Source organism: Procambarus clarkii, chromosome 55 (genome assembly GCF_040958095.1).
Source record: "Procambarus clarkii isolate CNS0578487 chromosome 55, FALCON_Pclarkii_2.0, whole genome shotgun sequence".
NCBI classification, from domain to species: Eukaryota; Metazoa; Arthropoda; class Malacostraca; order Decapoda; family Cambaridae; genus Procambarus; species Procambarus clarkii.
Window position 1 is genome coordinate 20,971,814 of NC_091204.1, and position 24,320 is coordinate 20,996,133.

The following is a 24,320-nucleotide window of genomic DNA, read 5'->3' on the forward strand; positions in this document are numbered from 1 at the left end:
TGAATCAATTCGGGGAACTCTATCTGCTGCAGCTCTCCAAGACGAGTGCGGTCTACCCCTAGAGAACTGGTGAGGGTCACCTGTAACTCACCATCCGGGCTGCCTTCGCCCTCCGCTCGTTCTCCGGGTCCCATGAAGAGGTGATCGATTCCCAGGCTGCCGGTCGTCTCCTCAGCCCCATCAGATCCACACCCTCCGTGTCCTTCGCACTGCCTCGGCATCACAGCACAAACCGGGAACGCTACCGTGGTGATTCCTTTCTCGTCCCCACAGGCGTCTAACACTCCGCCTGTCTCCTTATAGTGCTCTAAGCACTCCTCGCCCTTAACGAGATTCGGGAGGACATATCCTCCACATGCGTCATTTCCCAAGATGACTTGTGCCTCCATCTTGGGCATTGATGCACAGACCCCCACCACTAGGGTCTGGCAGCCATAATCAGAATTCAGAGTCACCTGGTGTAGGGGCATCCTCACTGGGCCTCCCACAGTGGTCACACTTGCCACCCCCACACTGGTACTCTCGTAACCCTCGGGGAACAGGGTTTCGCTCACCAGGGTAAAATCTGCCCCAGTGTCTCTTAATATCTTCACCGGGATGGGGTCTGCGTCCCCCATGCTTACGGTTCCCTCACACACGAATGGGTGAACTCTTTTTCTCCCCACTCAGTACGGGTTCATCCCGCACCCTCTCGGCCATCTGGTCCTCGACCCCCACGAAAGCAACGTCCTCCCGCTGCTTAGGGCGACTGCAGTCCCGCGAGAAGTGTCCGAATCCCCCACAATTGAAGCAGCGAAACTTCCCCGTCGGAGACCATCCACCGCCGCTCGCCCTGGCACCGCCTCCAGAGGCCGTCGCTCCGTGTGTCTTCCTCGCACCATTCGTCGACTCCTTCGTCGCAGCAACAGCTCCTGAGCTCTCAGCTTGGGACTTCTTTACCGGCTCCACAGCACTCTTCGATCCTCTGTTGTCCCCACTCGAGAGGTGGGACTTGGGAGAACTCGCTCCTGTCCTCCATCCGTCCATCCTTCTATAATTTCTACCATTTCCGGAGTATACGGGTGGTCGGTGCTGTCCCTCTCGGCATGGGCGTAAGGCTTCTTCCAGCATGTCAGCTCTGTCGGCTGCGGCCCTCAGGTCCTTTATGTCCGCCTCCTTTACTCTCACCCTGATCTCAGGAGAGAGCACGGACATAAACTTCTCCATGACCATAAGCCTCTTGACATCCTCAGCCGACTTCGCTCCTTCAGACTCCAGCCACTTAAGGAACTTCCTCTCCATGTCCCTCGCCGTCTCCGCATAAGATTTTCCTGGCGAACGGGTACATTCCCTGAATCTCTTCCTGTAACATTCCGGCGTGAGCTTGAAAGAATGGAGCACAGCTCTCTTTACAGCATTGTAGTTGGTGCACTCTTGGAGGTCGAGCATATTGTAGGCTTCACGAGCTTCACCGGTGAGCCTACCCTGAACCAGCTCTGCCCACTCCGCCCTCGGCTACTTCTTCAAGGTAGCGACCCTCTCGAAGTGGTCGAAGAAACCATCAGCTTCATTTGGTACAAAGACCGGCAAATCTCGCTCCCTCACTTGGCGGTCTTCCTGCTGTGGCGGAACAGGTGGAGCTAGCCCTAGCTCAGCTCGCTTCAGCTCCACATCCTTGTTAGCTTCTATCTCCTGCTGTTTCAGCCTAGCGTCTAACTCGCGCTCCTCTCGGCGCAGCTGCGCTTCTCACTCTTGTTCCTCACGCTTCAGTTGCGCTTCCTGCTCTTGTTCTTCCCTGCGCAGCTGTGCTTCTCGCTCTTCTCTGCGCTGCTGTGCCTCTGCTTCTCGCTCTTCTTTGCGCTGCTGTGCCTCTGCTTCTCGCTCTTCTTTGCGCTGCTGTGCCTCTGCTTCTCGCTCTTCTTTGCGCTGCTGTGCCTCTGCTTCTCGCTCTTCTTTGCGCTGCTGTGCCTCTGCTTCTCGCTCTTCTTTGCGCTGCTGTGCCTCTCACTCTTCTTTGTGCTGCTGCGCTTCTGCTTCTCGCTCTTCTCTTCTCAGCTGTGCCTCTCGTTCCTGTTCTTCCCGCTTCAGTTGTGCTTCCAGCTGCAGCTTCATTATCTCCAGCTTAACGCTGCGCCTGCTGCCGCTGGATCCTCTGCTGCTCCCACCAATGCTCAGGTGTTCTCCCATACTGGCAGGTGTTTGTGGCCGTTCCTCCCCCAAAGCTTCATCTCGTGCTCTGAGCTGTGCCATGATCTCCAGTCTTCTCTCCCACTTTGGAAGATCTCAGCTTTATCCCAAAATGGTCTGCTATTGATTGTAACTGTGCCTTGGTGCACTCCTCCAGCACCTGCTCATCTCTAGTGTCAATGAACCTTGTTACTTTATCATCCTCCATCTTGTGCTATGAGTGATAACCTGTACCTGATACCTAATACCACTGCAAAGTACCACAACTGCAACCTTTATCTTGATCGTGATCCTGGCGAGGTCGCCAATGTCGGGGTTCACCGTAAGAGGGGCGAGTAACAGTATACCCAAGGTCACTCACCGTAGCCCTGCGGGTCTTCACTCTATCTTCGCGGCACCACTGTACGCCAGGAGAGTATCCCAGTCAATCCCAACCGGCCTCTGATCGAGAATGAGTGAGAACACAGCTTGTTCTCTTTACAGCATGTGTGCCCGCCCCGACACTAGGCTCTACTACTAACCACAAGGTCGCCAACTGGTGTTTCCCGTGTCCAGTAACACGTCAGTGGTTTTGTTGAATTGTGGTAGCAGTGGCAAGAACACACTCAATAGATCTGATATCAGGCAGGTATTTATTTCTATCACTCTATTTCCTTTCATGTATTATATAGCCACAAGAAATATGGAGGGGATAATATAAACACCAAGGTTTTTTGTGTTTTACTTTAAAATATTCAAAGTATTATATCCGTACCCATCAACAATCAAGTACACTGCAGAAATTCACTCCCTCTTCATATATATATCGAGGCACACCTAGAGGGTAACACTCCCCCTTCTCGTCAATGTCATAATCAGCTGAGCCGCGCCCTTTTCGCCGTGTGAACGTTTATTGCTTGTTTTCCTAGCGTCACACGCTCTGTTTCTTTAAATTCGCATGAATCACTATATTTGTCATCAACACAATACTTCTATAATGGCAAATAGAACGCAATGAATCACCACACTGATCTCAAGTTCAATAACTCATTCCTACAGCACTTAACGTGATATTTCACTGCACTAGAGTAATGCACTGTACTTAATAATAATTACAATGAATGCACTTAACCACGGTACTGTTCTTAGATTCAGTAATTCCTCTCGTAGGCGATAACACAATTAATCATTGCACACATGAATGATTATTCAATACACAAGCATAGACATATATATATATATATAGATAAATCATAGACATCAATAATATTAATAATATAGTTACTGGGCACGTAGCCTAACACCAAATACTGGCACATTTATATATATATATATATATATATTCTCTCACTAAATGATCATATTAAAGTCTCGTGAAAGACATTATCAACACAGTAAATTCATCAATTACTCCGGGTGCCTGCACACACCAATAATAATAAATACCGTGGGTACTCTCTATGTAGTCCCATTCTGCACACTGGTGCATTACTGTGACATGGGTGAGCCTTGCTCACGACATACAAAATACTCTGGCTAAATAATATAGCTGACTAAAGGGGTATTGGGAGAGAAACTAGAATCACCTACTTCCACCTATCCTCCGGTGAGAGTTGAGTTGTAGCTCCTGGTCCAGGCTCCTGCCTCGTGTAGGGAACGTCCCCACACACACCCTGTCGTGTCCTCCAGGCACTCAATCAACGTCCCAAAATAAACGCGTCGTCTCCGTGTTCTGTCCTCCGCGGGTTCCTGCTCCTCCTCCACGTCTTGTAGGGTTGGAGTCGGTCTCCCGGCCGTCAACTTCTCTTCCCGATTACGGCTCCCTGCCTACGTCTCGGCTGCAGTCGTACGGATTCCCGATTAGTGTCTTCTTTCACTGCTTCCCAGTGGATTGGCCCAGCCGCTACGTCGTCACTGTGAAGCTATCAGACGTCCCAGACGATACTGCCTATACTTCACCTGCACAGCACCCGACCCTGGAGCACTTGATGCTCAATATTCCGTCAATTCCCTCTTCGGTCCACACATGGAATGAAGGAAGACCTCTGGCGTACTTGCAGACTACGGGTGACGCGTAAGATCCACGGGAGTGGCGTATTACTGTCAGATTGACAGGATCAACCTTCACACATCCGCCCACCTTGACGTGTCGTGTCAGACTGATGGCGCCGCCGTGGCGCCCTGACCGGACCCCCCTTCCTTCATGACGTCATATTCGCCATGGGAGGTTTTCATTGGCTCCCTGTGCCACATCGCTGTCGGTGAGCAATCTGGTGCCACTGACGTCACACAGTTTTGGCGGCAAAACAGAGTAGCCAGCGCCCTATTGGCTTCCTAAAGGGCCTAAACCACAGCCCAAAATACTCTTCTTTTACAAATTTCTCGGCAAGGCGAGAACACTACACTCTCCCACATATATCAAACTGATGCCTGCGACGTAGAGAACGCTCGGGTAAAGTGGACATGACTTACAGCAGGCGTGGGAGAAATATAAGGGGGGAACACCGTCACACTACCCAGTCCGCCATATCTCCTTTATCTTCTTCCCCATCTCCCCCCACTCTTTCTTCCCGACCCTTCCCCCAGTCTCTTGACCCTCCACGCCACCTGTCTGTCCAGGTTGATATCCATCATCTTCCCAGCAATCTTCGTGTTGTTCGCTCTCGTTCCTCTTCTGCTGAGAATATTGAGTCTGTCGCCCAGTACGTTGTTACTGGAACGCTTGTCTCTTTGAGCCAGAAACGTAAGCCTGGCTCCTCTCCTTCCTCTCCGGTGGGTAAGAAGGTTTCACTTTCTTCCTCGCCCCCTCCCTCTGACTGTCACTACATCCCCTCCCATTTCAGTAGTCAGATTCAGATTCAGATTCAGATGTTTATTCAGGTAAGGTATATACATACAAGTGATGTTACATTAATGGATTGATATATAGATAGAGCTAGTACATACAATGCCTAAAGCCACTATTACGCAATGCGTTTCGGGCAAGAAAAACATTAATATCTAGAACTTAATACTAATTAGAGACAGTCGAACCCCCTGTCTCTGATATGGAGGTTTCTTCCGCCCCCGATTCCCTCTCTGTTGCTGCCCTTCCTGAGGTGCACTCCCTGATTTCTGCCCCCCCCCCCCCCTCCTCCAACTGTCCTTGCCTGCCCCTCTCAGTTGTCCCCTCCTCCTCCGGACCCCGTCAGTCCGCCTCTAGTCTGTTCTCTCGCTCCCTTCCCGCTCTCCTTACTAAGTTTACCCATGCCCCCTAACCCTGATTTTGCCGACCCTGCTCCTGATCCTGACCCCTGCTCCTGACCCTGATCCTGACCCTGATCCTGAGATCCTTTAACCCTTAAAGTGCGCATCACGTCATATGACGTACTGGACGTTGTACCAGTAAACTGCGCATCACGTCATACGATGTGTTGGAGTACTACGCAAGATTTAAACAGCCCGCGATACATGGGGTTCACCACACCTTCATCAGGGCTCTTGTAAACAGACGCCATTTTTTAAAAAAATCGTGGGCCAAACTCCCGGGTGTTATTGGCCTCAGTATTGAGTGAGCAACCAAGCCTGACGCACGCAGCATGAGCTAACAGCACTGCTGTTCAGCTTGTGACCACAGCATCGCCTAAAAATGCCAAATTATACTTGTTCATGCTATTATGTAGCGATGATATTATTACAGAAGACCCCTGACTGTGATAAAACTGACCAGGCTTCTGATAATAGCAGGATTGTGGTGATATTTAGCGCTGTGCGCCATGGAAGGAGGTGTAATGCTGTAGGAGGGAGGGTGGTGGCGATGTCTGTTGACTGTGTGTGGCCACCTTTTATTGACTGCACTCAGCATACCAGCTTAGTGGTTCGCTATGGTGAACACAAATGTAGATACTTATATATAATGTGTGTATAGAGGGTATAAACAGCAAGAGAAGATTTGGAGCCGCCATTTTGGTGAGAGCGGTGGCGTCGTCTGCACGACGCCACCGTGCAGACGACGGTGTTGTTTACTGGTTACCACGATGGTCTTTGGGCACCATACCAGTTTATTTGTACAAGTATGATGAATAAAACAGGTAGATATTTATATATAATGTGTGTATATAGCGTAATAACACCACACAGTATTGTTGGAGGAGAAATCTTAGTGCGTCTGGCCTTGAGGGCGGCCGCCGATCAGCTGACTGTGTGAGTAGCCACATCTCTGTGCCTTTACTCACCATACAAGCTTAGATGTACAGTTATGGTGAACAAAACATGTAGATACTTATATATAACGTCTGTATATAAGATATATAGCGTAATAACACCACACAGTATTGTTGGAGGAGAAATATTAGTGCGTCTGACCTTGAGGGCGGCCGCCGATCAGCTGACTGTGTGAGTAGCCACATCTCTGTGCCTTTACTCACCATACAAGCTTAGATGTACAGTTATGGTGAACAAAACATGTAGATACTTATATATAACGTCTGTATATAGTGAATTATAGCAAAAACATTATTGTGGGAGGAGAATGAGGGTGAGTCAGATGACTGGAGGTAGGGCGGGAGTGGCTGGCTGGTACACGGCGGTCACTCCTCATTACTTTTTGACTCATAATAGCTACTTAGTGGTTCGTTATAGTGAACAAAACATGCAAATACTTATATATAACCTGTGCTTATAGTGTAATAACCGACAAAGTATTTGTTCACTGATTGATGAACGTAATTGAATCAACAATATGCACACCATATTTTTGAGTACAGCAATGATTCACTCATTTTATTATATAAATATATCAAACTACACACTATTGAATAATATTACAGCAAAAAAAGTATGAAAAATCAATCAGAGACATTGAAATAATTCGGTAATTATCTCTTTGTGGCAACTCTGGCCTGACAGCTTGCGAGCAACAGACCGCCTGGGACGCACGCTGAGTCAGCGCCTATAATTTGCCAGACTTTCCCGCCCTATAGCGGGCAATATATGCCACTTACGATTTTTTTATTATTTTTCCCGTGATCAGTGAACACAAATTAACAGGTTAGAAAGAAAAAATATTTTTTTTTTTTTTCAAAATGACATGCGCCTGTGGGGATGACAGGATATTAGACCCCGAGCATGTTAAGGGTTAATAAACTATGTTCCTCTTTCCCTTAATTTCTTTCTTGTTCTCTGTTACTGTCCTTTCTCTTTGATAATGTCTATTCTTCAGTGGAATATTCATGGATTTTATGCCAACTTCCATGAACTCCAACTTATAATTACACAGTTTACACCACTTTGTGTTTGTCTCCAGGAACCGATGCTTGGTGCTCGTCCTGGTCACTTTCGTGGTTATTCCTTTCTTTCTCCCCCCCCCCCCCCCAGCTCTTGCTGGGGCCCATAACTCTACTGCTCTCTTAATTCGTTCTGATATTCCCTTCGTCCCGCTACTTCTTCCGTCCCCTATCCATTGTTCTGCTGCCCATGTTTTTGTGGGTAAATGGTATACAGTCTGTTCCATTTATCTCCCCCCAAATGTCCCTCTTTCCCTTCCTGATCTTAAGCACCTCCTGGACTCCTTGCCAGAGCCAGTGCTCCTTTTGGGTGATTTCAACTGTCGACATTCCCTCTGGGGTGATGTTCTGACAAACACCCGAGGCCGTCTTCTCGAACCGTTCGTCCTCGCTTCTTCTCTATCTCTTCTGAATTCTGGTGAGCCCACTCATGTGGACTCTCGAACTCGCACCCTTTCCTGCCTTGATCTTTCTCTCTGCTCACGTCCCTGTACTTAGATTTCACGTGGCAGGTTCTTGATGACCTCCATAACAGTGATCATTTCCCCATCCTCGTTTCCTTTTTCTCTTTCCACCCTCCTCTTTCCTTCCCTAGGTGGCAGTTTGCCAAGGCTGACTGGTGCCTATTCACCCTCCGCGCTACTCTCTTTGACCTCTCCTCTCTGCCTCTTCCTCGCGCCCTCCTTCTTTTTTTGAACACTGTCTTCAATGCTGCCCTCAGCTCTATCCCTCGCTCTTCCTCCCGGGGCACACGGAAGTGTGTTCCCTGGTGAAATGCGGACTGTGCTCGGGCTGTCCGCTGTAAGCGTGCAGCCTGGAAAAAACACCGCTGCCGGCAGACGGCTGATTCTTTTATTCTGTTTCGGAAGGCAAGTGCGGTGACCCGTAGGACCATCCGTACTGCTAAACTTGAGAGTTGGAAATCTTATGTTTCCACCATTACGTCCGATACTCCTCTACCACAGATCTGGAAGAAGATCCGTAAGATTGCGGGCAAGTTCGTTCCAGATGTCTCTCCGGTTCTCCACCTCCGTGGGACTCTTGTGGTGGATCCAGTGAAGGTCGCGGCCGAACTGGGTTCCCACTTTTCTTCTGTTAGCTCTGGTTCTCATCTTCCTCAATCCTTCCTTCTTCGTAAGCCTGTTCTTGAATCTTCTCCTTTAGATTTCCACACTCTTCTCCGCCTTCCCTAAAACGATCCTTTCTCTCTTTCTGAACTTAGGTCTGCCCTGGCCCTCTGCGGATCTACAGCAGCAGGCTCGGATGACGTTCATTATGAGATGCTTCGCCATCTCTCTCCGTGCACGTTTCAGTATTTACTGAATCTGTATAACCAGGTCTGGGAGCCGTCATCCATCCCTGAGGACTGGCTCGATGCCGTTGTACTCCCTAATCGGAAACCAGGGTTTCTCGGTACGTCCCCTAAGGACTTCCACCCTATTGCTCTCACGAGTTGTGTTTGCAACCTGTTTAAGTGTATGGTAAATGTCTATCTGACGTGGTTCTTGAAACACCATCACCACCTCTCTCCTTCTCAATTTGATTTCGCAAGTGCCGCAGCGCGACTGATGTCCTGGTGAACTTGGAGGTCTATATTCGTACTGCTTTTGCTGTGAAGACCTCCGTTGTTGCTGTCCTTTTTGACCTGGAAAAGGCTTATGACACGACTTGGAGATACCATATTCTGTCCCAACTTCGTTCTTCTGGCCTTCGTGGTAATCTCCCTCTCTTCCTTCAAAGCTTTCTCTCTCGTCATACCTTTCGAGTCAGGCTTGGTGCCACTCTCTGCCTCTTTTCGGCAGTATGAAGGTGTGCCCCAAGGTAGTGTTCTGAGTACTACTCTTTTTCTGGTTGCCCTCAATGGTCTCATTTCCTCCCTTCTGGCATCTTCTCCGCTCTTTATGTTGATGACCTTACTCTTTGCTGTCGAGGTGATGATTCGCCTCTCCTTCAACGGCGGCTTCAACTTGCGATTGATGCTGTGTCATCTTGGGCCACCTATCATGGCTTCAAGTTCTCTACTACTAAGACTTGTGCCATGACTTTTACTCGGAAGCGTGTCGTTCTTCGTCCCTCTTTGTCACTTTATGGTCATCCTCTTGAGTACAAAGATTCCACGAAGCTTTTGGGGTTATTCTTTGACACTCGTTTGTCTTGGTCGCCCCATGTCTCTTACCTCCGTGTTGAATGCTCCAAGGCCCTTAACCTACTAAAGGTTTTGTCCCATACTTCTTGGGGAGCGGATAGGTGCACGCTCCTCTATTTGCATTCCTCTCTCGTCCTGTCTAAACTCAATTATGGTTTCCCTGCATACTCTTCTGCTTCTTCTTCTACTTTTTGCCGTCTTGATCCTTTGTACCATACTGGGTTGCGCCTCGGCTCTGGTGCTTTTCGTTCAACTCCTCCCCTCAGCTTGTACGATGACACTGGCTTTCTGTCTCTCCAGGATCGCCGTGATAACTACAGTCTTCGCTATCTTGCGCGATCCTTACAGCATCCTCACTCTCGCCGCTATTTTGCTTTGACTTTTACCCCTCCTGTAGTTCGTGTTCCTCTTCACCACCTTCCTCTTTCTGTCCGTTTGTCTCGCTTACAAGATTCTCTTTCGGTTCGTCTTACTAATGTTTCTCCTCGTATTGTTCCCTCCTTGCCCCCGTGGAGGGTCCCCCTTCCCAAATTTTGTACTTCTCTGACCCGCATCACTAAAGCTTTAACCCCTCCTACAGTTCTGAAACGCCTCTTCCTTGAGCAATTTTCTTCTCACTCCCACTCCATTCCCATCTTCACCGACGGGTCGAAGTCTGCTGACGGTGTGGGCTACTCTGTTGTTTTTCCTGACCACACTTATATGTGTCGCCTTCCTCCAGAGGCTACCATCTTCACAGCAGAACTCTATGCTATTCTCTATGCTCTTCGTCTCCTGCTTTCCCTTAGGCAATCCTCCTTCATGGTAGTAGTTGACTTTCGTAGTGCCCTCATGGCTTTAGGGTCCTTTAATCCAGTCCACCCTGTGGTCATCGAGATTAAACATTGGCTGTTTCTTATCTCCAGTAAATTTAAGTCGGTTCGTTTTGCTGGGTTCCCAGCCATGTTGGTGTCTCTTTAAATGAGCTTGCGGATGCTGCTGCTAAGGAAGCTATCCGCACTTGTCCCATCTCTCATAAAGGTATTCCTTATTCCGACTTTTACCCAGTTATTCATTCCTCCATCCTTACCCATTGGCAGGCTTATTGGTCGTCTATTACTGGTAACAAACTGCGTACTCGTAAGAGTTGTGTGTCACAGTGGCCTTCCTCCTGCCACCGTAACCGGCGGTGGGAAACGGCTCTGGCTAGGTTACGTATTGGCCATACCCGTTTAACTCACGGTCACTTAATGGAGCGCCGTCCTGCTCCTTATTGTCCGAATTGCATTGTCCCTCTTACGGTTGTACATATCCTTGTTGAATGTCCTGACTTCCAGGACAAGCGTTTGTCTTGTTTTCCTACTGTCCCCTGCGGTCGCTTGTCCCTCGATAGAATTCTTGGCGACTTGGATACCTTTGATATCGTTCGCCTTATGCGTTTTTGTTCTCGTATTGGCATCCTTGGTGATATTTAGCATCCTCTGATTATCCCGCACTTTGATGGTGCTACATAGCCTTCCCGGTTTGGTGCCTTCTATTGATAATTACTTGATTTGTAGAGCATTTCTAGTTTGATTAAGTCGTACTCTTGGAATATCAAAACTGTATTTGTTTCTGGTGTGGTGCTCATGGGTTATGTTACAACCTTCAATGAAGCTTTTGAGGTCAGGATTGGCATTACAGTTCAGCATTTTATATATGTATAATACACATGAGAGGATGTGCAGTGACTTAATATCTAACATATTCAGAGATTTGAGTAGGGGTACCGAGTGATGTCTGGGGCTAGAGTAGGATATTGTCCTAATAGCAGCTTTGTGTTAAATAATTAGAGAATGTAAAAGATTTTGAGTAGTAGAACCCCAAGCACAAATACCATAGTTGAGATATGGATAGATGAGGGAGTAATAGAGCGTCACCAGGGCAGGGTGAGGTACATAATATCTGATCTTAGAAAGAATGCCAACAGTTTTTGAAACTTTTTTTTTTTATATATTTAAAAATAAAAAAATATAAAAATAAATATGTTTATTCAGGTAAGGTACATACATACAAGTGATGTTACATTAATGGATTGATATATAGATAGAGCTAGTACATACAATGCCTAAAGCCACTATTACGCAATGCGTTTCGGGCAAGAAAAACATTAATATCTAGAACTTAATACTAATTGAGCATAAAGAATAAAAAGTGTTGAAAACAAATACAAATAAAGATAAAAAAAAGGGGGAACATGACTGAAAAAGCAGCACAAATACAATAGGTTGACAAACAGTGTTGATTAAAAAAAATAATAATAATAAAATAACAGACATGGGTTGACAATAAAGGAGTGAGGTGGGTTACAGGGAATTTATTAGGTAGTGTTTAGTTTTTATCTTAAACTGGTTGAGAGAGGTACAGTCTTTAACATGGTTGGGAAGGTCATTCCACATTCTGGGTCCCTTGATTTGTAGAGCATTTCTAGTTTGATTAAGTCGTACTCTAGGAATATCAAAACTGTATTTATTCCTGGTGTGGTGCTCATGGGTTCTGTTACAACCTTCAATGAAGCTTTTGAGGTCAGGATTGGCATTACAGTTCAGCGTTTTATATATGTATAATACACAAGAGAGAATGTGCAGTGACTTAATATCTAACATATTCAGAGATTTGAGTAAGGGTACCGAGTGATGTCTGGGGCCAGAGTTGGATATTGTCCTAATAGCAGCTTTGTGTTGGGTAATAAGAGGACGTAAATGATTTTGGGTAGTAGAACCCCAAGCACAAATACCATAGTTGAGGTATGGATAGATGAGGGAGTAATAGAGAGTAACCAGGGCAGGGCGGGGTACATAATATCTGATCTTAGAAAGAATGCCAACAGTTTTTGAAACTTTTTTTGATATATTTAGAATGTGACCCTGGAAATTCAGCTTGTGGTCGATGAGAACGCCAAGGAATTTGCCATCTAATTTGTTACAAATTTGGGTATTGTTTATTTTGAGATTTATCTGATTAGAGGATTTATTGCCAAACAGAATATAAAACGTTTTGTCAATGTTAAGGGTGAGTTTGTTGGCAGTTAGCCAAAGATGGACTTTCTCTAGCTCAGTATTTACTGTGGCATTTAGAGCAAGGGGGTCAGGACTGGAGTAAATGAAGGTTGTGTCGTCAGCAAATAGAATAGGTTTGAGGTGTTGGGAGGCATTTGGAAGGTCATTAATGTAGATGAGAAAGAGGAGAGGGCCAAGTATGCTGCCCTGAGGAACACCAATGTTGATGGGTAGGGTGATTTTGGTGACACATTTAGAATGTGTCCCTGGAAATTCAGCTTGTGGTCAATGAGAACGCCAAGGAATTTGCCATTTTGTTACAAATTTGGGTATTGTGTATCCTGAGATTTATTGCCAAATAGAATATAGAAAGTTTTGTCAATGTTAAGGGTGAGTTTGCTGGCAGTTGGCCAAAGATGGACTTTATTTAGCTCAGTATTCACTGTGACATTTAGAGCAAGGGGGTCAGGACTGGAGTAAATGTAGGTTGTGTCGTCAGCAAATAGAATTTGTTTGAGGTTGTTGGGAGGCATTTGGAAGGTCATTAATGTAGATGAGAAAGAGAGGGCCAAGTATGCTGCCCTGAGGAACACCGATGTTGATGGGTAGAGTGGGAGAAATTGAATTATTCACAGAAACATACTGGAGCCTGTCAGCAAGGTAAGATTTGAGATATTGCAGGGAGTGTCCTCTGACTCCATAATGATGTAATTTAAGAAGAAGGTTTTGGTGGTTGACAGTGTCAAAAGCCTTACACATGTCCACAAATAACCCAACAGGGAACTCATTTTTATCAAGAGCTGCATGAATCAAGTTAATCATACTAATAAGTGCATCGTTAGTGCTTTTTTTGGGTCTGAAGCCATATTGACAAGAGCTAAGTATATTGTGTTTGGCTAGTTAAGAGTAAAGCTACTTGTAGATTAGTTTTTCAAATATTTTTGACAAGTTAGGCAGGATTGATATAGGTCTGTAGTTGTTAACATCTGTGAGATCACCACATTTGTGGACAGGGGTTACTCTCGCTTTTTTTTTAGAATATCTGGAAAGGTTTGCAGTTCAAGTGACTTATTGAAGAGCATTGCAATAGCAGGGGCTAAAGATCTGGAGGCTTTTTTGTAAATTAAAGTTGGTATCTCCTCAAGGGCACTAGACTTGGTTTTAAGGGAAAGGATTATCTCATTAACATCAGTGGAATTTGTAGGCTTTAGGTACAGAGACTGTGGATAGTTACCTGTAAGATAGTCCTTAACATCAGTACTGGAAGATGAAATATCATTTGCAAGGGATGACCCAATAGAAGAGAAGAACCTATTAAACTCAATAGCAGTATCAGAGGCTGAAAGCTGACCATCGTTATTGGACAGCATTTTTTAAAATCTTCTTTGATCCCAATATTTGTGAAATTGTGCTCCATGTTTTTTTAATGTTGCTCTTTATTTGGGTAAATTTATCTTCGTAGTATTTAGTTTTGGCTCTTCTAATTATTTTAGATAGCAATAACGAGTAATTCTTTGAGAATTCTTTGGAGACGGTTCCTAACCTATACTTCTTCTCAAAGTCATGTTTTTTTTTAATGGATTTAAGTATTCCCTTTGTAAACCTAGGATTGTTTAGCCTTTTGGTTGTGACTTGTTTCGTTAGCATAGGACAGTGGGTGTTATAAAGGCTGAGAGTTTTTTGAAAAAAAGATTGCACTGCTAGGTTGATGTACCCTATGTTACCTATCTCGGACTCCCAGTTGACATTAGCAGCAGCAGTTATGAAATTGCCTATAGCAGTTTCATTGTGCAGCCTAAAGCTTAACTCCCTTGTCTCTAGAGGTGGTTTGTTAATGTTAGTTAAGAGAAATGTGGGGTAATGGTCTGTAGTGCTATCGGCAATTAGACCTGTTGTAAGCGGAGAGGTTATGTTGGTCCAGATGTGATCTAGAGTCGTGGCAGTACTATCAGTGATTCTAGTAGGTCTAGTGATTAAGGGTATGAGGAAGCAGGAATTCATACAGTTGAGGAAGCTAACAGCAGTAGGGTGTTCAGGCTCGCAGAGGTCAATATTAAAGTCCCCTGCAATAATTAGATAGTTTTTATTCAGTCTGTTATCTAGTATTATATTTCTAAGGATTGAGTTGAATTCGGAGACATCAGTGTATAGGAATTCTATAGACTGCACCCACAGACAGGACAGACTCAACACCCTTGACTCTGAAACTGGCGAAGATATACTCCCCACAGCAGTCTCTGGTTCTAATTAGTTTTAAGCTTGTTAGTTCTTGGTGGTAGTAAAGAGCAGTGCCACCACCTCTCTGAATTTGACGACAGTTGTGAAGTGCTGCGTAGTTAGGCATGTTAAAGAGTTGAGTAGAATCCTCTTTTTAACCACGTTTCAGTAAGTATAATAAAAGAGAATTTGTTGTTAATAGTTTCAATCAAGGCACTATCATCATCGAAGTGTTTACCTAGAGATCTAACGTTCAAGTTGATTACAGAGATATTGTGATTGTGTTAATTAATTAATACATTGTTTACATCATGTGCTGTAAAATATATGCAATTTTGATAATGAAAGTGATGATTATCATAGTGGATAAGAGGTTTAGTTCTGGGTCTATACCAGAACCCACAGACAGGACAGGACAGGGCTGTTAGTATTCTCACAAACCCAATGTGCCTTCTTGTATATAAATAAATAAATAAATAAACACTAATGAGGTTGAATTAAGATAATACGGGTTGGTCTTGTCATTTGTTTCAATCACATTTGGGTCACTGAGAACTTAGCTGCCTTCTGGGGATGCTACATCATTTGTGGGTTGCTGTGGGCTGGAGGAACATACACAGGGAATAGAATAATGCAAGAAGGATATACAACTCACATATGCACAAGTGGCCAAGGAGAAGGAAAAAATAGAAGCAGATGTAAAGGAAGTCAAACACTGAAGCAACCAGGATAAAACAAACATTAGGCCGGAAGTCAGAAAGGAACTGGCATCAAATCCTAAATTGGTGCAAAACACAGTTGATCGAAGTCTCTGATAATTTCTGGTTGCAAAGAAAAGGAGATGAACATCTAGGTCAGGAAGAGCTGTAGAAGAAGAGAAAGTAGTAGATAAAATTGTCATTTTGTCAAACATTTTCACGTTTTCTAAACGTGTTAAAAACAATATTCCATTGTTTTGGGCACGTTTTAAATTACATGTACGTATTTTGATATATACGTATTTTTATATATACGCACGTTTAATACGTATATGTAATTTCAAGAAATTGTAAAAACAAGTATAAAATGTGAAGTCATAACATTTTAATAAAACGTGTTGTAAATGTTAAGGAAATCATAATGTCGTTATTATTATAATGTCATTATTATAATCATAATAATGTTATTAATCGTTATCATAATGTTATGATATAATGTTTTGGAGCAAAGGTTTTTAAAACGTTAATACTAATTAATTATTGCAAATATTAGGTATGGTTATTTTATTGCATTTATAAAGAGAGGGAGAAGAGAGAGTGAGAGACAGAGAGGGAGGAAAGGCAAAGAGGAGAGAGGAGAGTGAGTGAGGGAGAGAGAGAGGGGAGAGACATAGATGGGAGGGAGGGAGAGAGCGAGAAACAGAGAGGAAGAGAGAAAGACAAGGAAGGAAAGAGAGAGAGAGAAGTAGAAGAAGAGAGAAAGATAAGAAGATAGAAAAGGGAAAGGTAAGAAGGAGAGAGAAAATAGAAGCAAGAGGGAGAGAAAAGAAAAGGAGAGATAGAAGAAAGATAAAAGAAGAAGAGCAGAGAGAGAAAAAGAAAGCAGAGAGAGAGAAGAAGAGAGCAGAGAGAGGGGAGAGAGACAGAAGAGTGAGAAGAATAAAAAGAGATAGAGAAACAGAGAAAAGAGAAAAAGGAGAGGAAGAGGGAAAGAGAGAGGAGAGAGAGAAGGGAGAGAAAGGGAAAGAGAGAGAGAAGACTAACTAACTCTGACCTTTAGAGAGAACTAACTCTGCTTTCAGACAACACTCGGCTCCCTTGTTTAAATCCCTAAACTTGCTAAATATTAACTCCCTCCACACATTCTCTTGTGTCAACTACATTTACAAAACCCTGTTCTTAAATTTATTTATTTATTTATTTATTTATTTATGCATATACAAGAATGTACATAAGGAATGTGAGGATACAAATATGGTAATTACAGTCTTGTAAAGCCACTAGCACGCGCAGCGTTTCGGGCAGGTCCTTAATCTAAGAAAATTTTAAGGAGGTAAATACTTGCAAAATTTATAGACAAAAAAATGATAACAGATTACATGAAATGAAAAAAAAAAAAAAAAAAAAAAAAGATGAGAGAAAATTGTAGGTACAGTATATTAAAGCACATAGGTAGCTAAGATTGATTGCAATGACAGCTTAAAATGGTAGTTGACAACAAATTGGTAGGCACAATACAGCAGAAACAATATAAGATTGATTGCAATGACAGCTTGAATGGTAGTTGACAAAAATTGGTAGTCACAATACAGCATATGGCTAGCACATAAAAGAAGACAGCAATGAACACAATGATAAGGTTGTTTGATATTACATAAAAATTAGGAGATTGGGTAACACTAGGTACAGAGCAAATTTAAAGCTCAGTGTAGGAAACTAAGAAGATGAAGTTAGGTACTTTTTGGTTTTGCTTTTAAATAAGGCAAAAGTTTTACAGTTTTTCAATTCAGTATGGAGTGAGTTCCATAGACTAGGTCCCTTAATTTGCATAGAGTGTTTACACAGACTAAGTTTGACCCTGGGGATATCAAAGAGATATTTATTTCTGGTGTGGTGATAATGGGTCCTATTACATCTGTCCAGGGAGAGTTTCAGAGCATGGTTTGCATTTAAGAACAGGGTTTTGTAAATGTAGTTGACACAAGAGAATGTGTGGAGGGAGTTAATATTTAGCAAGTTTAGGGATTTAAACAAGGGAGCTGAGTGTTGTCTGAAAGCAGAGTTAGTTATAATTCTGATAGCAGATTTTTGCTGTGTGATGATGGGCTTAAGGTGGTTTGCAGTGGTAGACCCCCATGCACAGATACCATAATTAAGATAGGGGTAGATTAGTGCATAATATAGTGAGAGGAGAGCAGAGTTAGGAACATAATATCTGATTTTGGAGAGTATACCAACTGTCTTAGAGACTTTCTTAGTTATGTGTTGAATGTGGGTGCTGAAGTTGAGTCTCTTGTCTAGGAATAGGCCAAGAAACTTGCCATCATTTTTATTACTGATGTTAATGTTGTCTATCTGTAGCTGAATTGCATTTGATGATTTGCTTCCAAATAAGATGTAGTAAGTCTTTTCGATGTTTAATGTTAGTTTGTTCGTTGACATCCATAAGTGGACTTTTTTTAATTCATTATTCACAATATTATTTAGTGTATGTGGGTTGAGGTTTGAGTAGATAAGGGTAGTATCGTCAGCAAACAATATAGGTTTGAGAATATTAGAGACATTAGGCAGATCGTTTATATATATAAGAAATAGAAGAGGTCCTAAGATGCTGCCCTGTGGCACTCCAACGGTAATTGGTAGAGTGGAAGAAGTTGTATCATTGATGGTTACATATTGTGTTACATATACACTAAGATAGGATCGATAGGATAGGATTATCACCACACCAGAAATAAATATTTCTTTGATATCCCCAGGGTCAAACTTAATCTGTGTAAACACTATGCAAATTAAGGGACCTAGTCTATGGAACTCACTTCCTAGTGAATTGAAAAACTGTAAAACTTTTGCCTTATTTAAAAGCAAAACCAAAATGCACCTAATTTCATCTTCTTAGTTTCCTACACTGAGCTTTAAATTACCATATTATGTATCCTCACATTCCCAATGTACCTTCTTGTATATGCATAAATAAATAATAAATAAATAAAATAAATAAGAGACAGAGAAGAGAGAGAGAATAAAAGAAAAGAGAGAAAAAGAGACAGAAAAGAAGCGAGAGAAAGAGATAGAAGAGAAGAAAAGAGAGATAAGAAAAGAGAGAGAATTAGAAGGAGATTGAGAGAGGAGGGAGAGAGAGAGAAGCGACAGAGAAGAAGAGAGAGGTAGAGGAGGAGAAGAGGGAGAGAGAGAGAAGCGACAGAGAAGAAGAGAGAGGTAGAGGAGGAGAAGAGGGAGAGAGAAGAAGCGGGAGAGAGAGAGAGACAGAGAAAAAGGGGAGAGAGGAGATAGAGAATAGAGAGAGAAAAAGAAGAAGAAGAAGAGAGAGAGAGAAAAAACTAGACAGAAGGAGAGAGATGGAATAAGAGAGAGTGAAGAAGTAGCGAGTGTGAGAGATGAGGGGGGAGAGAGGAAGACAGAGAGAGAGAAGGAGGGGAGAGAGTGAGAAGATGAAGTAGAAGAGATAAAAAAAGACGAGGAAGTAGAAAATGAAAGGAAAGAGGGAGAGACAGAGAGAGGAGATCGAGAGAGAGAAAGACAAGAAAAAGAGGGATAAAAGAAGAAAGATAAGAAGAGGGAGAAAAGAAGAAGAGAAGAAAAATAGAAGCAAGAGAGAGAGAAGCGAGTAAAGAGAGAGACAAGTGATAGAGAAGAGAGAGATAGAAAGAGAAGATAGAGAGAGAAGGTGAAGAAGAGAGAGAGAGAGAAGAGCAAGAAGAGAGAAGAGAGAAACAAAGGAAGAGAAGAAGAAGAGGTATAGAAACAACGAGAAGAGAGAAATGGATAAAAGGAGAGAAGACGAGATAAACAGAGAGAAAAAAAAGGAGAGACAGACACACACTATTATTCTCTCATCTATCCTTATCTCAACTATGGTATTTGTGCTTGGGGTTCTACTACCCAAAATCATTTACGTCCTCTAATTACTCAACAAAAAGCTGCTATTAGGACAATATCTCACTCTGGCTCCAGACATCACTCGGTACCCTTACTCAAATCTCTGAATATGTTTGATATTAAGTCCCTGCATATCCTCTCATGTGTATTTCATTATATATATATATATATATATATATATATATATATATATATATATATATATATATATATATATATATATATATATATATATATATATGTCGTACCTAGTAGCCAGAACGCACTTCTCGGCCTACTATGCAAGGCCCGATTTGCCTAATAAGTCAAGTTTTCCTGAATTAATATATTTTCTCTAATTTTTTTCTTATGAAATGATAAAGCTACCCATTTCATTATGTCTGAGGTCAATTTTTTTTTAGTGGAGTTAAAATTAACGTAGATATATGACCGAACCTAACCAACCCTACCTAACCTAACCTAACCTATCTTTATAGGTTAGGTTAGGTTAGGTAGTCGAAAAAGTTAGGTTAGGTTAGGTTAGGTAGGTTAGGTAGTCGAAAAACAATTAATTCAGGAAAACTTGGCTTCTTAGGCAAATTGGGCCTTGCATAGTAGGCTGAGAAGTGCATTCTGGCTACTAGGTACGACATATATATATATATATATATATATATATATATATATATATGTAACGCTGAACTGTAATGTCAGTCCTGACCTTAAAAGCTTCCTAAAAGGTTATAACAGATCCCATGAGCACCACACCAGAAACAAATACCTATTTGATATTCCAAGAGTACGACTTAGTCAAACTAAAAATGCCTTACAAATCAAGGGACCTCGAATGTGAAATGACCTTCCCAATTATGTTAAAGACTGTACCTCTCTCAACCAGTTTAAGATAAAAACTAAGTACTACCTAATTAACTCAATGTAACCTACCTTACCCCTATAATGTCAACCCATGTCTTCTATTTTAAACAATGCTGTTTTGTTGACCAAATTGTATTTTTTGTTTTTTTCTGCCATGTCCCCCCCCCCTCCCCCTTTTTCCATTCTTTTCTTTTTTTCTCAAACACAATTTATACTTTAATCTCAAATAGTATTAAGTTTTAGTCTTAGTGTTTTTCCTGCCCGAAATGCTTTGCGTAATAGTGGCTTTAGGCATTGCATGTACTAGCTCTATCTGTAAATCCATCAATTTTTGTATCTTACCTTGTATGTATGTACTTTACCTGAATAAAAATTTATTATTATTATTATTATTATTATTATTATTATTATTATAGAGAGAAAAAAAGGAGAGAAGAGAAAGAAGGAGAGAGTGAGAGCGAGATAGAGAGACAAGAGAGGTAGAGAGAAGAAGAGATAGAGAAGAATAAGAGAGGGTGAGAAGAAGAAGAAGAGACAGAAGAGAGAGAGAACAAGGCAGAAAGAAGAGAGAGAGAGATACCTTGAGGTGCTTCCGGGGCTTAGCGTCCCCGCGGCCCGGTCGTCGACCAGGCCTCCTGGTTGCCGGACTGATCAACCAGGCTGTTGGACGCGGCTGCTCGCAGCCTGACGTACGAGTCACAGCCTGGTTGATCAGGTATCCTTTGGAGGTGCTTATCCAGTTCTCTCTTGAACACTGTGAGGGGTCGGCCAGTTATGCCCCCAGGCATAACGGCCAGTTAGGCCAGTTTTTCTATGAGATAGAAGAAGAGATAGAGGAGAAGTGAGAGAGAGATAGAGGAGTAGAAGAGAGGGGGGAGAGAAAAGAAACAGAAAATAAGAGAGAGAGAAGAAATAGAGAGTGAGATAGAGAGAAGACGAGAGAGAGAGAGAAGAGATATAGATAAGAGAGATATAGAGAGAAGAAGAGAGGAAAGAGAGATAGAGGAGACAGAGAAGAAGAGATAAAGATAAAGGAGAAGAAAAGAGAGAGAGATGGAGAAGGAAAGAGGAAGAAGGAGAGAGAGAGAAAAGAAAGAGAGAATAGAGAGAGATGAAGGAGGAAGGAAGAGAGAGAGGCAGAGAAGAAATGAGCGAGAGATAGAGGAGAAGAAGAGAGAGAGAGGAGAAGAAGCGAGAGAGACAGAGATAGAGGAAAAGAAGAGAAAGAGTGAGTGAGAGAGAGAGAGAAGAAGAAGAGTGGGAGAAAGAGAAGAGCGATAGAGTGAGAGGAGATAGAGAAGAAGAAAGAAGAAGAGATGAAATTAAAAGAAGAAGAGAGGAGAGTGAGAATGTGAGAGAGGGGAGAGATGGAATAATAAGAATAGACAGGAGAGAGAGGTAGAGATAGAGGAGAAGAAGCGAGAGAGGAGACAGAGGGGAGAGAGGTAGGAGGGGGAGAGAGGAGGAGAGAGAGAGAGAGGGCAAGAAGATGAAGAATAAGAGAGAAGAGAGAAAGAAAATAAGAAGAAAATGAAAGAGGGAGAGGAAGAGAGAGAGAAAAGAGAAGAATGAGAGACAGAAGAAGAAGAGAGGTAATTAGGAGAGAGAGAGATGGAAGAAGAGACAGAAGAGAGAGATAGAGATAGAGGAGGAGCAGCAAGAGAGAGAGAGTGAGATGAGAGAGAGAGGAGGGGGGGAGGGAGAGGGAGACAGACAGAGAGAGACAGAGACAGGGAGAAGATGAAGTAGAAGAGAGGAGAGAAAAAAGGAGAAAGAAAGATGAGGAAGAAGAAAATGAAAGGAAAGAGAGGGGTAGAGAGAGGCGAGAGGAAAGGAAGAAAGGGAGAGAGAGAGAGAGAAGAGAGAAAGATAAGAAGAGAGAGAGAAGAAGATAGAAATATAAGGAGAGAGGAGAAAAATAGAACAAGAGAGAGAGAAGAGTGAAAAGAAAGGGAGAGGAAGAGAGAGAAAAGAGAGATAGGGACAAGAAAAAGAGAGGAGAGAGAGAAGGAGAGAGAGACAGACAGAGAGAAGAAGAAGAGAAAGAGACAAGAGAGAGAAGAGGAGATAGGGAAACAGGAAGGAGAGATAGAAAGAAAAGAGAGGTAGAGAGAGAGAAGAGAGAACAAGACAAAGAAGAAGAGAGAGAGATAACAAAGATGGAAGAAGAAGAGACAAAGTGAGAGAAAGAGGAGAAGAAGAGAGAGAGCGAGAGAAGAGAAGAAGAAAAAGAGAGAAGAAGAAGAGAGGGAATTAGAAGGAGGAGCTAGGGAAAGAGGGGGAGAGGGAGAGAGAGAGAGAGAGAGAGAGAGAGAGAGAGAGACAGAGACAGAGAGACAGACAGACAGACAGACAGACAGACAGAGAAGAAGAGAGAGAGAGAGAGAGAGAAAGAAAAGAGAGAAGATGAGACAGAGAGAGAGAGAATAGAGTGAGAGAGAGAGGGAGAGAAGAAGAAAAGATAAAAAAAGAGAGACTGAGAAGAAAAGAGAGAGGAGAAGAAGAGAGCGAGAGAGAGAGAAGAAGAAGAAAGGGGATTAAAAGAAGAAGAAGAAGAGAGGAAATTAAAAGAAGAGAGAGAGAGAAGAAGAAAAGAGAGAGGAGATAGAAAGAAGAAAGAGCGAAGAAGAGAGAGAGAGAGAGAGAGGAAAAAAGAGAGGAGGAGAAGAAGAGACAGAGAAATAGAAGAGAGATAAAGGAGAAGAGAGAAAAAAAGAGAGGAGAGAGAGAAGAGAAGGAATTAGAAAAAGAAGAATGTGTGTGTGTGTTAGAGAGAAGGGGGGGAAGGAGAAGAGAGCGAAGTAGAGAGGTAGAAAAAAAAAGTGAAAGAGAGAGAGTATGAGTGAGACAAGATAAGGGCAGAGACAGTAAGAAAGACAGAGATAGGGGGAAACGGAGATATATATATATATATATATATATATATATATATATATATATATATATATATATATATATGTCGTACCTAGTAGCCAGAACGCACTTCTCAGCCTACTATGCAAGGCCCGATTTGCCTAATAAGCCAAGTTTTCATGAATTAATTGTTTTTCGACTACCTAACCTACCTAACCTAACTTTTTCGGCTACCTAACCAAACCTAACCTATAAAGATAGGTTAGGTTAGGTTAGGTAGGGTTGGTTAGGTTTGGTCATATATCTACGTTAATTTAAACTCCAATAAAAAAAATTGACCTCATACATAATGAAATGGGTAGCTTTATCATTTCATAAGAAAAAAATTAGAAAAAATATATTAATTCAGGAAAACTTGGCTTATAAGGCAAATCGGGCCTTGAATAGTAGGCCAAAAAGTGAGTTCTGGCTACTAGGTACGACATATATATATATATATATATATGTCGTACCTAGTAGCCAGAACGCACTTCTCAGCCTAATATGCAAGACCAAATTTGCCTAATAAGCCAAGTTTTCCTGAATTAATATATTTTCTCTAATTTTTTTCTTATGAAATGATAAAGCTACCCATTTCATTATGTATGAGGTCAATTTTTTTTATTGGAGTTAAAATTAACGTAGATTTATGACCGAACCTAACCAACCCTACCTAACCTAACCTAACCTATCTTTATAGGTTAGGTTGGGTTAGGTAGCCGAAAAAGTTAGGTTAGGTTAGGTTAGGTAGGTTAGGTTGTCGAAAAACAATTAATTCATGAAAACTTGGCTTATTAGGCAAATCGGGCCTTGCATAGTAGGCTGAGAAGTGCGTTCTGGCTACTAGGTACGACATATATATATATATATATATATATATATGTCGTACCTAGTAGCCAGAACTCACTTCTCAGCCTACTATTCAAGGCCCGATTTGCCTAATAAGCCAAGTTTTCGTGAATTAATATATTTACTATAATTTTTTTCTTATGAAATGATAAAGCAACCCTTTTCACTATGTATGAGGTCAATTTTTTTTTATTGGAGTTAAAATTAACGTAGATATATGACCGAACCTAACCAACCCTACCTAACCTAACCTAACCTAACCTATATATATAGGTAAGGTTAGGTTAGGTACCCAAAAAAAGCTAGGTTAGGTTAGGTTAGGTAGGTTAGGTAGACG

General features: G+C 42.5%; 1 protein-coding gene across 13 annotated transcripts in view; it reads left to right on the forward strand.

The window, feature by feature from the left end:
* LOC123755665 (zinc finger protein 271) overlaps positions 1-24,320 on the forward strand; it is a 187,338-nt gene that overhangs the window by 155,040 nt on the left and 7,978 nt on the right. The window contains exon 4 of one of the 13 annotated variants that reach the window (XR_011222981.1): positions 2,650-3,467. The exons of the other annotated variants lie outside the window; for them this stretch is intronic. The gene's annotated coding sequence lies outside the window, so the exon portion shown is untranslated. Of the gene's footprint in view, positions 1-2,649; positions 3,468-24,320 lie in introns of those variants that run through there. 13 annotated transcript variants of the gene reach the window in all.